A 15,719-nucleotide genomic window follows, 5' to 3' on the forward strand; every position below is an offset into this window, starting at 1 on the left:
TTGATTAGACATTTTAGTAAATGAAGTCTAGAAGGAAAAGATAGCTGAGGTTATACACAACTTCTGTTTATTAAATTAATAGTTTTGTTTTCCACTGTTTTACTGTAGTATTGGTGTTTATGAAATTATGAAATGTTGGCATTACTTGAGTAAGAAAATATAATTATGGACATTATATTTTCCAGTGCCCCTGCTCACCTCCTTTCACAAGGAATATCTTGTCAGAAAGCACAGCCATGATATATAAAGCAGTATTTACATTTCTACTGTCTGTATACATTCATTTTGTATTCTTTGAAGAAACATCATTACACACTTACCATTCACTTCACAGACCATTTTAAATGTTTAATTTTATGTGTGCTTGTTAAGTGGAATGTCATCAAGGAGTGAGGTGTTAACTTCTCATTTGCTCTGCTCTTAAAACAGGAAAGATCATTCTACAGGTGTGTTATTGCTATGAAGTAGTGGTTTTTTTTGGCTATTTGCTAAAGATTAAAATATGAAATATAGCCACTTTGACTTGGCACAAATCATTAGACCAGTCATGTGGTTTAATGATAGGCAGAATTAGTATTGCAGTAAATCTGAATTTTCCATGCTTAGAATTGGATATCCCATTTAGGTACTATCTCCTTATACTTCTGAAACAAAGTTTTTTAAAAAAATTGAAATCTGTAGGAATAATTAAAATTCTGTCCTATGTTTCACCTTGATTGCCTGAATGTAGCTCTTCAGGTTAGCTGGTGTTGCATTTTTACTCCATGAGGACATTTCTATTCACAAGGGGACTTTTGGCTTAACTCTAAATCAGAGACTCTACCTTATTTTTTTTTTTTTTAAAAAACCATGGATATTATGTATATTTATAACATCAAATTAAAATTTGTGTTTACTGTATTATTAATTAATATGAATTTTTCTCTTTTTAATTTAATTTATGAAATTTATGAAATAGAATAATAGAATGTCCTGAGTTGGAAGGGACATCATCATGTCCAACTCCTGTACCTGCATAGGACAACCCCACAGTTCATACTGTGTTATCTGAGGGTGTTGTCTGGACTCTTCTTGAATACTGACAGGCCATGACTGTCTCCCTGGGGAGCCCATTCCAGTGCTCCACCATCCTCTGAGTGAAGAACCTTTTCCTAATCTCCAACCCAATCCAAACCTCCCCTGACACATCTTCCTGCCATCCCTTAAGTTCTGTCATTGGTTGGCAGAGAGAAGAGATCAGCACCTGCCCTTCCCTCTCCCCTCGTGAGGAAGCTGTGAGCTCCATGAGGTCTCCCCTCAGTCTCCTCTTTTCCAGACCAAGTGACTTTAGCCACTTCTCATATGGCTTCCCCTCCAAACACTTAATCAACTTTGTAGCCCTTTTCTGCACACTCTCCAGTAGCTTTATATCTATTTTATACTGTGGCACCCAGAACTGCACACAGTGCTCCAGGTGAGGATGCTCCAGTGCAGAGTACAGCAGGACAATCATCTCCCTCACTCGGGTGGCAATGCTGTGCTTGATGCACCCCAGGACATGGTTGGCCTTCTTGGCTGCCAGGGCACCACTGTTGGCTCATGTTCAACTTGCCATCAACCAGAACCCCCAGATCCCTCTCTGCAAAGCTGGTCTCCAGCATCTTATTCCCCAGTCTATATGTACAGCCAAGGTTGCCATGTCCCAGGTGCAAAATCCCTTGCCCTTGCCCAGTTATCCAACTTGTCCAGATCTTTCTGCAGGGCCACTCTGTCTTTGAGAGTGTCAACAGCTCCTCCCAATTTTGTGCCATTGGAGAATTGACTCAATATTCCCTCAGGTCCTGTGTCTAAATCATTTCTGAAGATACTGAAGAGTGCTGGCCCAAGAAGGATCCCTGTGAAACCCCACTAGTGACTGGTTGCCAGCTCAACATAACCTCATTTACTAGAACCCTTTGCGCCTGGCCCATCAGCCAATTGCTCACCCACTGTACTATGTGTTTATCCAGCTGTACACTGGACATCTTGTCAAGGAAGATACTGTGATAGACAGGATCAAAGGCTTTACTGAAATTAAAAAAATATCACATAGACAGGCTTCCCTTGGTCAATTGAGTAGGTAACCTTGTCAGAGAAAAAAATTAGTTTTGTTAAGCAGGATTTTCCCCTCATGAACCCATGCTGGCTGGGACCAATGACTGCATTGTCAGCCAGATGTTTTTTGATAGCTCCCAGAACGATATTTTTCATTATTTTGTCAGGCACAGAAATGAGTCTAACTGACCTGTAGTTGCCAGAGTCATCCCTGTTGCCCTTCATGTATACTGGGACAATGTTTGCCAGCTTCCAGTCTTCCAGGACCTCTCCAGATTCCCAGAAGCATTAAAAAAATCACAGAGAGAGGTCTTGCTATGACACCAGCCAGCTCTTTAAGCACCCTTGGATGAATTCCATCAGGCCCCACCAACTTGTAAGGATCCAGCTGGAGTAGCGAATCCCGTACAAGTTCCGGATTGATTGGGACTTTATTGTTCACACAGCCATGGTTTTCTAACCCAGGGTTATGGGGGCCCCAAGTACATCTTTGGTGTTGAAGACCAAGGTGAAGAAATCATTAAACATCTCAGCTTTGTCTGTGTTCCTGTTCATAAGGTGACCATGCTCATCAAGTATTGGACCAATGTTATTTCTCATTTGCCTTTTACCACTAATATATTTTTAAAAAGACTTTTTTATTATCCTTCAGAGTATTGACTGGCTTCAATTCTAATTGGGCTTTGGCAGTGCGAATTTCCTCCCTACAGTGGTGAGCAGCATCTCTGTAGTCCTCCCATGTTGCCTGACTTTGCTTCCACTTGACCATATAATTTCTTTTTTTGCCTTACTTAAAGAAGAAGATCCCTGCTCAACCAAGCTGGCTTTTTGCCTCACCTGCTAGATTTTCAGCATTTGGATTTGCCTGGTCCTGTGCTTTTAGTAGGTACTATTTAAAAAACAATGAACAATGAGCAAAAGCTTCTTCCAAGGGAATCTTACTAAGTAGCTCTCGGAGCAACCTGAATTCCGTTCTCCTCTTGTCTAGAGTTGAGGTCTTGCTGGCAGTTTTCCTCCTGCTAGCGTAGATTTTGAACCTGACTGCTTCGTGGTCACTGTGGCCAAGGGAGTCACCCGTTGCCACTTCTACAAGACCTTCTCTGTTAGCGAGTATCAAATCTAGGAAGGCAGCTTTCCTGGTTGGTTCCCTGTACCAAGAAGTTATCATTCAGATACTTTAGGAATCTTCTGGACCTCTTGGAACCAACTGTAATGATATTCCCAGTTGACATCTGGCAAGTTGAAGTCCCCCATAAAGACAAGGGCAGATGACTTGGAAGTTTTGCTTAGTTCCCTAAAGAATAACTCATCAGTGTCGCCATCCTGGGTGGGTGGCCTATAGTACACGACAACATCTGCTTTATTTGTCTAACCCTTAATCTTTACCCAAAGGCACTCAACTTTGCTATCAACAACTGCCAGATCCAGCATGCCACCCCCACCCTGTCTCTCCTACCCTACCTATACCTTCTGAATAGCTTGTAGCAATCCATCATAGCACACCAACCACAGGACTCCTCCCAGCAGGTTTCAGTAATGCCAATTTTATCATATCCCTGGGACTGGGCCAAGGCTTCTAGTTCATCTTGCTTGTTTCTCATGCTGCGCGCTTTGGTATAGAAGCACTTCAAGTGTGATTGATTTTGTCCTTCATCTCATGGTGTAGTTTGAGGAATCTCACTGTCATGCAGCTCCTCAAGCTTTGTTGTGTAATCCTGCTGCTCAGCACTGACCTGGTACTGCCTCCTTCCCCCTTCCAATCTACTTTAAACCCCTATCAGTCAGCCTTGATAACTCCTGAGCAAACACCCTTTTCCCCTTCTGAAAGAGGTGCATCCCATCAGATGTCAGAAGACTGATGAAGAACTGACCATCCCATGGTCGAAAAACCCGAAGTTCCATCGATGACACTAGTCACGGAGCCACGTGTTTCTTAGTTGGGCCTGCCTATTTCATTTTGTATTCTTGCCTGCTACAGAACGGATGGAGGAGAGCACCACCTGAGCACCTGAACCATTCATCAACTGCCCCAGAGTTCTGAAATCCCTTTTGATTGCCTTCATACTTGTGGTCTTTTATAAGGGTTGCAGGAAATTTTATCAGTCATTAAAAAGGTAATTATTTTGTACACAATCCCTGGTCAAAAGGACAGGTTTGTTTTGTTTTTTTTTTATTTCTGTTTGCAATTATTACCTTTAATCTTCCATTCTCTACCATTTTAGACAAGGTTTTCTCTTCACAATATTTGCTAGGGAGTCAGATATAATTTTGTGACATGTTAACTGGTTACATCTTTCAGCCTTAAGCCTTCTCTTCTGTGTCCCAGCTGCTCTTCTCAAGGGTTTGCCAGGCTTCATCATTACTCCAGCCCCTCACCTCACTGCCATGCTCCACCATGTCCTCTGCACTCCAAGCTGCAGGCAGAATACCACTTGATGACAGCTGTATTAATGGTACTAAATGTACTACTAAATCCTACGAAAGAAGGGAAACATTTTGAAGTCCAGGGCATCTTTGGCCCTGAATAATCTTCTGACAACTAGTGTGGAGGATAAGAGAATAAAGGCATGCAGGAGGCACAGCTCATTTAGTGCATAGGTCATAAAAATGCAGAGATTTAATGATCAGTGGAGTAATGATTTATTTGTACTATTGAGGCACATTCAGACATTCAGGAAGGAAAGTCAATTATAACTATAATTATAATAGAACAGTGTTATAATAGATTCAATTATAATAGGACAGGATTTAGCTTTAAAACTGTGTGGTGATAAGTGTTCAGACCTTGGGAAAGAAGCTGGGCCATTTACTCTGCTGGAATTGACTTTTTATATTCACATAAAAAATGTTGTCTCTCATTTTGACTGATATATTATAAAAGACAGTAAGAAAATCCTATTTCTTGTTGAGATGACATATTTTATCTCAGGTATGATTCAGTTGCCTAAATGATACCTATTGTCATTTGCCCTGTCCCTCAGTCTCTGACATTTATCCTGATAGTTATGACACAGGGTTGAAAAGACATGTGTGTCCTTCTGGACTAGTAAATCGGAGCCAAGAGGGATACCTCAGGGCATCTCAGCTATCCCCACCTGCCTATCAAATCAGACTCAACTGTGCTGATAGAGCTTTCTCTCGCTTTTGAACATTTCCATGTGGAAGTTTAACTTATTTCATTGTTTGTTAGTTTCAGATGTCCAGGTAAATTCCTTATGTTGTTTAATGAGAATTTTGCAATTTGAATGCCTGAAGTAAAAACCACTCTTCTTCTGGATAGTTTGTTCAGAAATGCTAGCTATTTATGTTAAACTGCACAAAGTTACTATGGTACAGCAGTATGAATAAAAAAGAGATAACTCTATCTTAATGTGTAAAATGAGGAACTCTGTGCAAAGCCTTATCTCTCAGAAATTAGAACTTGAAGAATGGTAGATAATTCATGAAGATGTCAACTCACTGCTTAGCAGCAATCAAAAAAAGTAAAGCAAAATTCAGGTAGCAACAGAAACAAATAAATCAGTACAGAACAAAATAAAAAACATTGTTATTCTGCTATAGAAATCCATAGGTTTTCCACCTCTAAATATACTACATGGTAGGGTTTTCTCCACCTCAGGAAGGTTACAGTTGAAAGGCAGAAGTTTTAGAAAAGATGGTAAGTAAGATCAAAGACATATAATGGATTTAGATCAGGGAATGTCTAAGTAACCTAGGACTCTTTTGACTAGAGAGGGAATGAATAATAGGAAGTAACAATGAAAAAAAAAAAATCAAGAGTGCTGTGAGGAGATGATAGAGATAATTGTTTTCTGTCTTTTCCAATGCAAACACTAGGAGACAACAATAAGCATGTGGGAGAAGTTAAAAAAGGAATTTCTTCATATCACTTGAATTTTGACACTCCTTACCTCCAAATAATGGGTTTTAATTTTTTAGATAGGCTAAAGGGAGATTACAGAGTCCATGCAAATCTACTTATGGTTATGAAATGTGTATCTATAACCTTTGGTGCAGGATGTCCTTGAGTTCTTGAGCTTTAATTGGCTGAATGCTGGAAGAGGATTCTGGGCAACACCATATATGCATTTTCAGTTTTTAAACTCTCTCTTAAATGTCTTTTTGTGATGACCATTTTTAAAGGTTTTGGATCAAACTACAATTAGTTTATTAATAACAAAACCACTGCTCTCTTTTCCCCCAAAAGGAACAGGATTAGAGAGGGGAGAAAATATAGACAAGAACAAACAAATGCAGGAACAGTGAAGAGGGAAATATATATATATATATATAAAAAAAATACATATATATATATATATATATATAAGAATAAATGTCCAATGGACTAGAAATAGGTGTCAGAGCCCCAAAAGCATTGCTATACCTTACTGTCCCTGACCACTCCCTAGGCTGAATATGGGACCTGATCCCTCTCCCCGCAGGTGATACTGACCCTGCCTGTGTGCTGACCTCCTGACCTGGCCATGACCTTTTTGGGGGCAGTGGAACAGGTATGGCTGCCACATTCAGCACTGATGGACCCCTGGGGACTTCCTGCTATTCCCAGACCCTGACTCCAGGGAACCGCCAGGGAGGATACAACACTGAGGGCAAAAGTGCAACCAGAACCTCAGCAGGAGTGCTGGAGGGTTGAGGAGAGCTACTGAGGCCTGGCCCACTGACTGCAAATGTCTTTCTTTAATTGCAGAATCCCTCTCTGAACCAGGGACATCTGTGAACTACGTTGTGAACAAGGCTGTGCTCACTTCTCCCATATTATCTGGCAAGATTAGGAACTGGGAGTACACACTGGCCCAGTAGATTCCACATTCTCCCCTGTGTTGACACTTAAGGGTGAGGAAGCACAGCAGATGAGGAACGAGCATGTAGTGGCATTTCTGAGGTGGTTATTTCTGAGCCAGAAGGAGGTCACGTCACCTACAGGAGTGGTATGCCAGGAGGTTGCAAACAGCAACCTTAGTGCTGCAGAGCCTAGGCTGAGGGATGAGCAGGAGACACCCAAACGTTTTGTCCTCTGGGTTTTCTTTTGTCTTTGCAAATCATTAACATAAAGAAAATGATCTTAACCTAAAGAAGTTGTTGGAATGTCATGGCAGTAACCATTTTTAAAAATCTCAGCAGTTACGTTGCTTTTAGTTTTCCTCATGCAGGTGGTGAAAATAAATATGCCACAAGTACAAACTGATTCATCACGACATGTCCTGTCAATGACTTTGGAGGAGCTATTAATATCTCAGTAGGAATAGTGCAATTATTACATTGAAGCTTTTTTTATCTCTATCATCACTACAGTTGTAAAGCTTTTTTTTTTTTTTAAATACAATGTACAATTTTTTTTTTTTTGCATTATTTCTACTAAAAGTATCAAATATATAGGAAAGTCATAAACATCTCCCCCCAAAAAATCAACTCATGATATATTTTTGAAGTTGTAAATCTGAGTAATACTATATTTGTAACAAAGTAATTCCTTGCAGATCAAATTACGTTTGTACTTTTAATACTAGACAAAATACTTTTTATACTGTTTATGGCTATGACTTACTGGCTATATAAATAATAATTTCTGTGAAGAAGAGCTAGCAATCCACATAAATATGACAGACAAAACATGGAAGAAAAAAATGCAGTCAAGAAGAATACTTTGCAGTTATGCATGTGCACAGATAATATTGATGCCAGAAAGAAAAATAATCCTTAAGGAATATTAAAAGAAAAAAGTAAGCATACAGATTTTTTAGCCTGACATTCAGAATCCTTTCACAGACAAAAGGAAAGTCACCTTATATTTAGAGTCAATTATTTATTATTAGACCAATTAGTCTTTTAAGAGCTGAATAGTCCAAACTGTCTAATTAAAAAGAGAAACCTAATTAACGTTATGATTAAAATTGTTTGATAGAAAATCCTTCAAACCTGTTACCATCTACCACTTTTCTTTTGTTTAATGCTTAACACTGCTAGTATGCCACCAGAAGATCACAATCTCCTTCCTGTCAGACTCTGTTGTCTGACAGTCATATGCAAATGTCTTGCATAACTTAACGTATCTCAAATGACACCAAACATTTACATTCAGATGACTAAATAAAACACTTCATGTCATGTTAGAAACTGCTATCTAACATAATGTAAGTTTCATATTAATAATGCATTTTGTATTATATGGGGGCTTTTCTCAAACGGATAAATAATGTGAATCTCCTTCTCTAATATAACTTCTGTTTCTCTGCTGACTGGACAGAGACAAATAGTTTGGATGAGATACGTACCTTTTAGATAATTAAATTGAATCTCCTAGAATTCCGTATTAGACTTTGTTAAGTAGTTGAAATAGCAGATGAATGCAAAAATGCAACAAAGTCCCAAAACCAAGATGTGTACTGTCCTTTTCTTGTCTGACGCTTGTGCAAGATTTGCATCAGGAGAGATATATTCAGGAGTTCGATTTATTTTCCTCTTCCATGTCTTAGAAATGGTGGGGGTATAAACCTACCAAGCCACAGTAACAGTAAAATTAACGGTCTTTTGAATTTTCAGGATGTGACAGGACAGGCATGACTTGGAAGAATATAGGCTCATATTCACAAAATAAATTCTGAAATTTCAAAGGCTTTGCTAGGTGGGCAAATGAGCCTCTGTAAAGCAGAAAGAAGAGAAAAATATGCCAATAATACTTTCTAAGAATAGAATTATGAAGGAAAATTAAAAAATCCGTCCGGAAATAAGGGTAAAGTAGTGCAGATGATTGTTATATGCCTATAGACTCTTCCAAAGGCTCTGGTTATTCAGACACAGGAGTGAGAGAGACTTACTGATGACTGCATTTTAAATACTGTGCAAGTTTATATCATGTTTACAGAGGAAGACTTTCTAAAATTGTCTTTTGAGGGGGAAACATTATTTAACTAAGAAATATTAAAGAACCAACAAAATAAGGGAGCTTGAAGTCTTCCTTCCTCTGTAAATTTCAAATACTGAGTTCCCAAAGCAGACGTAATGAAAGAGAATTGTAAACCAGGCCAGTCTAATTACTCCACAAAAATCATCCAGTCAGATTTTAGTATTTAAAGAAGCATTTTAAAGATGTTTTGGTTAAAAGTGGATTCCACTGAATCCATATGTAATTTAGAGGCTTGCAGATGAAATAGATACATTACTGTGTTTCCTTCAGTGAGTGACTGTTGGTTTCTTATGAAAGGCCTGTGGTATTTATTAAAATTTCACTTTTTTTTTTTTTTTTTTTTTTTGCATATGACAAGGATATGTATTCACTGCTCATACACCAACTGCCATTTTAGGTATCAGTGTCCAGGAAAAATGGTTAATGTTTTCTGCTGGTGGCTATATTTTAATGTGTTCCCCAACGTCAGTTTTCGGCTACTGAATGCTTAAAACAGTGTGCTGTTGGTTTTATTACAGCTGTCCCAGTTTCTCTTTTTCTCTTGGCGTATTGAAATATTAGATTAAAACCTGATAAATAATTGTACCTATTCTATTACAACCTGAATGTAAAGCTAAATAAGTTACTCTGAAGTATTTTTCTTAAAAAATATAGAATATCACCCCAAATATCTCTCTTTAGAATTGCTTATATTAAGTGTTTATGGGGAAATAATTTCTTCTTTTTTTTTAAACCTTATGTAAAGGTCACATGGCTTTAACAGACAGGATGATACCATCACAAAATGTAACCTGTTGATTTTCATCGAAGAAACTTGGGCTGATCCTCTTTCCAATCTTTTAAAGGTTGGTAACATGGGAAACATAATGGGAATACCAGAAGGCCATTTACTTATGATATTTTCGTGGTGTGGATTCAGTTTTTCTGGATACTGAGCCAGGCTCATAAAATCTAGAATCAGCCTAAAAGCTGTACAGCCAAGCTACAGAAACATTTAGATTAAGCTAGCAAATCTCAGAGTTAAGCTTAGGTATGTTGCTCTGTTGGGTGCAGGTGACCAGATTGTGGTAGCTGAGAAGGCTGAGCTGCAAGGGTGCCCTCTGTAAGGAGAGGCCGGGGCTTACCCCATGTCAGACAGCTGGTTCCAACCTGCCTGCCAAGATAGTGGTGCCTCTGTGAAAACATATTTAAGAAAGGGAAAAAAACCCAGAATGAGAAAGATGATGGGAATGGAAAAAGTGAGAAACAGCAGAGGGAACACCAAGGTCAGAGGAGAAGGAGAAGGTGGTCTATGGCACTGAAGCTTTTGGAGCCCCCACACCAAGAGAGATGGATATTCCTGAAGAAACTGGGCCTGCAGAGGGCCCGTGCTGGAGCAGAGGAAAAATGTGATAAGGAAGGATGCGCAGAGAGAAACTGCTATGTACTGATCATAACCCACTATCCACTCAGAGAAGAGTGGAACGAAGGAACGAAGTTGACCCTGAGAAAGCAGGGGACAAAAGGTGTTATTTTAATATTTGCCTATTTTCCACTAACTGAAGCAGTAAATAAGTATTTATATTAAATGCAATCAAATGAAGTTAGTTTTCCCCAACTCAAGTCTGTTTTATGCATGACAGTAACTAGTATGTCATCTCCCTGCCTTTATCTCAACCCATGAACTTTCTGTTTCTTTTTATTTTCTCCCTTCACCCACTGAAGGGGAAAGTGAATGGTTGGCTGGGTGGGAGTTTGGCCTATACCCAGGGTTAATCCACCACAGCTCTTTAGAGGGGCTGGCTCTGCAATAGGAAATAGGCAGGACAGAGTTCTGTTTATATGCAAAATACTAAGTAGTTAGATCCTTAGAAGTACATTTTTCTACAGAAACTAGATGAAATTACAAGCCTGTTTGTAAGTTATAACTTTTTTGAGTAAGACTTCATCAATACTAGTTTTCTACTTGAAGTAAAAGTTTTGAATATATATCATACAGAATGTTGTGTAATTATGTTTCAAATGGTCACATTCTTCTTTTTGTACTCTCATCTCACTGTTAAATAACTCATAATATTTGAGCAAGAAATCAAAAATCACCTTTTAGTAAAAGATAGTAGGAAGAGGAGAGGCAGAAAGAGTGCCTGGGGCGACACACATTTACCTTGTGTATTGGATTCTGGCCTGGCAAGAAGTACTGGGTTCATCTTGTCTTTATTATAAATTAAATACATACATTTTCAGAGCACAAGGTGTGAAACAAAGTTATATCTTTTCCTTCCTGTCTCTTTTGCTTGTAGAGTCAAGGTCTAGTTTAGTTTCTACTTTTATGGCCATGTGGTTTGCATTTCCAGCTACCCAAAAGCTCTATTTCGACAAGAAAGGTCTTCTAAGATACTTTATTTTCTTCTAGTCAGCTGTGTAGATGATCATCCTTCACCTGAGACTTGTAGTTTCATATTATTACATGTTTAAAAAACACTATGAATCTTCCCTTTCTTAAGTAACTCACTAATCCTTAAACTATTGCGATGAAAGTAGGCATGCCTACCAGATGAATTTTTTAATCAGCTTCATGGTTTTGGACTAGATCGGAGTACTTAAGTAAAATTTCACAATGATTCATAAAAGCTTTTTTTTTTTTCTTTGGACAAAATTGCTGACTTCAGGAGCTAGGGAGACTATTAGGCAAATCAGATCTATAAATTTTAAGTTTCCATGTCCCTCCCAGGAAGTCTTTCTAGATTTCTGCCCTGGCCACAAGCATCTAAATTCTGTCTATATCTCAGTTTAGAAAGTTTGGTTTATAATACTCTTCTGCAAGTCTCTGACACTGTCTTTCTCAAACTGTTGAATAGCACCCTCAAAACACAGGATTTATAAACATTTTTCTTTAGTTTGTGAGAACCAACATATGACACTGCAATCCACTTTTCTCCCAGTCAACAAAACCATCACCAGTGCAAGATATTTTCAAAATCTTTAGAAGAAGATTACCTTTTTATTTGAAAGAATGTGAAAAAAAAAATAAAAGAAAGAAAAAGAAGGCCCCTAAGAAAGAGACATGTTGTGGGGTTTTGTTTGTCTGTTTGTTTTTTATGGCATTACAAGAATAGTTTATCTATTTCTGGACCTTCAGTTCACTTCCAGTGGACTTTAACACATAAATGAGGATGTAGTAATTCCTGCAGAATAAAAAAATAAAATTAAAAAAAATCTTTGTATCTACCATTCTTTGGATTTTTTCTTATGTATCCAAGATGACTCTTGATGCATGACCTTGTCCCAGAGTGAAACCTGTAGGTGCTCTGACAACATCAGCTGTAACCAACAACAAATATCAATAATGATGGCACTGCTATTACCTATCACGTTGTTATTGTCTTGACATGGAAAAGGTTCACATAATTACTAGAGAGTCACAATATTAAATCTGATTCCACTAGATGCATCTAAGATATACATCATAAACATATACCAGATTTTTACTTTTAATGGCTGTCTGTGGGAATGTTTCTCAAAATGAGTTAGAACGATTATTTCAGCCTCATTGATTTTAAAAAAGCTGAAGGAATTATTCTATATTATTTACTCAGATGTTTTTAGTCTGTAAAGGAGCAATAGCTGAAACTAGAATTGCATCTGAATATCTGATTTCTTTTGATTTGTATTCTTACTTTCACATGAAAATTCTTTTCAATTATTCTCAACACCCCTCTTGCAAACCCTTACTAAGTTAATAGGAAGCTGGTTACTATCCTTTATCTCCAAGCTGAATTAGGAAAATTAACATTTACAGCAACCATTTAATTTGATTATAAATAAGAACACTTTACAGATCAAATTGTTTTTATCTTATTTAGTCTTTATAACTGTCACTTTATACAACCAATATTTGTAAAATAAATAGTTCTGCTCAATTTAACTTTATTAATTATGCACTGCATAATGGTGTCTTTCTTCCTTGAAAGAGGTAAAAAAGTAGAAAGCAGGAATCACGAGTTTTTCTATTTAAAAAAAAAAGAACCAATAATGAAGCTACCTAATAGCATTTTTTTTGTTTGACCTACAGCAATTTCCTTCATGAATACATTAACATTTTGAATCTATATTTAAAAACATCTTCCAACAACCCATCTCATTTGAAGTTGTTGGCTTTCAGCTTTCTGCTCACCATTCAGATGCATATAAAAACTTTCTACATTAATTAAAAACCATCGCCTTATAAAAAATATTCTGTTAATCATTTACAGATATAGATATAAAATTGTGAGTATCTTCAAAGTGCATTATGAAGATGTTATTCAGATTAAAGACAGTGAAAACACCTGATGGATACTTTAGTGATGTCTTCTTTTGAAATGCATGTAAATTTCAAGGATTAAAATCTTGTTAATTGGTATAGGTCTTGAGATATGTATTATTTTCATGGATGCACTTTGTAGTGGGAAAGTCACAACATGCAAAGGAAAGACATATGACATTCTATAGTTTTATGCACAAATATAGAAACTCTAAACACAAGACAGAACATGATGAAAATCTACCATCTCAGAAAGATTTAGAGAAATATTGTAACTTGCAACAAGTTTCTGAAAAGAAAAAACCCACAACCTTATCTGTGTATATGAAAAACTATTTACATTTTTTTCATTGGAACAGAAATAGTTTTTCTCATACAGAATTACATACCTGTCTGCTGTGCACAGAGAAGACACAAGGACAGATGACAGTTCACAAAGGGATAGCTGTCAGAATATGGGTTCAACAGATTTGTGTCTTTTCTCTACCCACTCAAACTATATTTCCAAAAAACTGAGATAAAGGACATAGAAAAGGATGGGTGTAAGTGTCAATGCGAATGAAAGAAAAAGCCAAAGTTCCCTCAATAGAGATATCTATAAGCAACACACCTGATTTTAGAATAAATAGATTAATTATTGCCTTCTGGGATCATGTTTACAAAAAGTGCATAGGGAAAAATAACTAATTGCCCTGTTGCTGCACTGAACTGAGTTTACATGGTGAGGTTTTGGTGGGCACAGAGCTGCAGACATGGCTTCTGTGGGATGAGGCCAGGGGCTGCCCCATGCGTTTCAATATCTGGATTCTTTTCATTTGTATTCTTACATATACTTACTTAGAGGAACAATAAAATAATTTTTCTAGTCAAGGTTATTTGCCTATGATGGCAACTGGTAAGTTATTTCCCTGCCTTTATCTTGACCCATTAAGTTTTTTATTATGTTTTCTCAACTTCTGTTGAGAAGGGGACATGAGAGAGCAGCCAGTCAATGTCAATCTATCACATGCACTTTGATGTAAAATGTCTGCAGTATAGTCACAATTTTGTTCCTAACACATTAAGTTGCCACAAGATTTATATAACATATAGTCTACATATACAATATTCCAGTATCCCCAAATCACAAATAATGAGGATTACTAAGAATCCCAAATGAGCATAATGCAATACAGGTCCATCCATAATCAACAGAACAGAAAGAGTACCTCAAGCCAAAGTTGTTTTGTTCTTTATCACTTCCTCCAGCTAAAGGATGTTCATGATCATAGAGCTGTATCTGTATAAAATCAGGAGGCAAGATATGGATCTAGAATACAAAGAAAAAATTCTTACGAATTATTTTTTACCCCAAAATTTTGAAAGTTGTATTCTAGGTTCCTGCAAGAGAAAGCAAACTGAATTAAAAATATAAAGGAAATTTCAGGAAGTTTTTGTTTATTTATTTGTTTTTCTCTGTTACTTACAATCTGACGATCAAGAGACTCAACAAAAAAGATAACTCATAAAATAGATTATGAGAGGCTGAGTGCAGCTTCCTGACAGACCTGAGACTGCCACAGCTTTGTGATCTAGTAATGAGTCTGAACACGTACTCCTGGTGGACACATGCACAGAAAGAATGTATGCAGGATGTTGTCGTGGTTTAACCTGAGCTAGTAATACAGCCATAACAGCCACTCACTCATTCCCTCTCCCTCTCCTACCCTTGAATACAGTAGAGAATTGAAAAGAATTGGAGAAATTAATGGACTGAGATTAAAAAAAAAGTTTTTAAACAATAACGAAGTAACACTAACATACTACTAATAATAATTTGAGATATAATATGGAAATAGAATATAAAATAAAAGATACTCAATGCAATTCCTCACAAACTCTGTCTGCCACTGAGCAGCTAGTCCCAGGAAGCTCCATCCCGGTCCCAAACAACTGATCCTGGAGAGAGAGAAGAAAGAAAAAGGCAGCGAGACCAGAGGCCTTTGCAAAATGGCAGGATGGCAAAAGGGTGAACTAAAGAAACTTCCAAACAGAATTTTCCTGAACAGGTCTCTGTCTTGTCTCTGTCCCACTCCAAACCTAGCTGGAAGATTCCAGCTCTCCTTAAACACAAAACATGATGCTAATGGCATGGAATATTCCTATGGATCAGTCTGGATGTCCGTCAAGGTCTGCCCCATCTATGTCACCCTTCCTAGCTGCCTCACACCTTTGGGGAGAGTGCTCAGAGGCCTTGGCTCCCAGACAACAGCAATTAAAAACTTTAACTCTTGTCCTGAGGTGTTATCTTCTTGTTCTCAAACTAAATGCAAACAAAGACCATGCTAGCTACAAAAATAAAGGTTTCTAACTGCATGAAGAAAAATTACTTTCAGCCAAACCAAGAGATACATATCTAAATAAATAATTTTATATACACAGACACAGCTAGTGACATAG

The sequence above is a fragment of the Nesoenas mayeri genome (assembly GCF_963082525.1).
Source record: "Nesoenas mayeri genome assembly, chromosome: 3".
Taxonomy (NCBI): Eukaryota; Metazoa; Chordata; class Aves; order Columbiformes; family Columbidae; genus Nesoenas; species Nesoenas mayeri.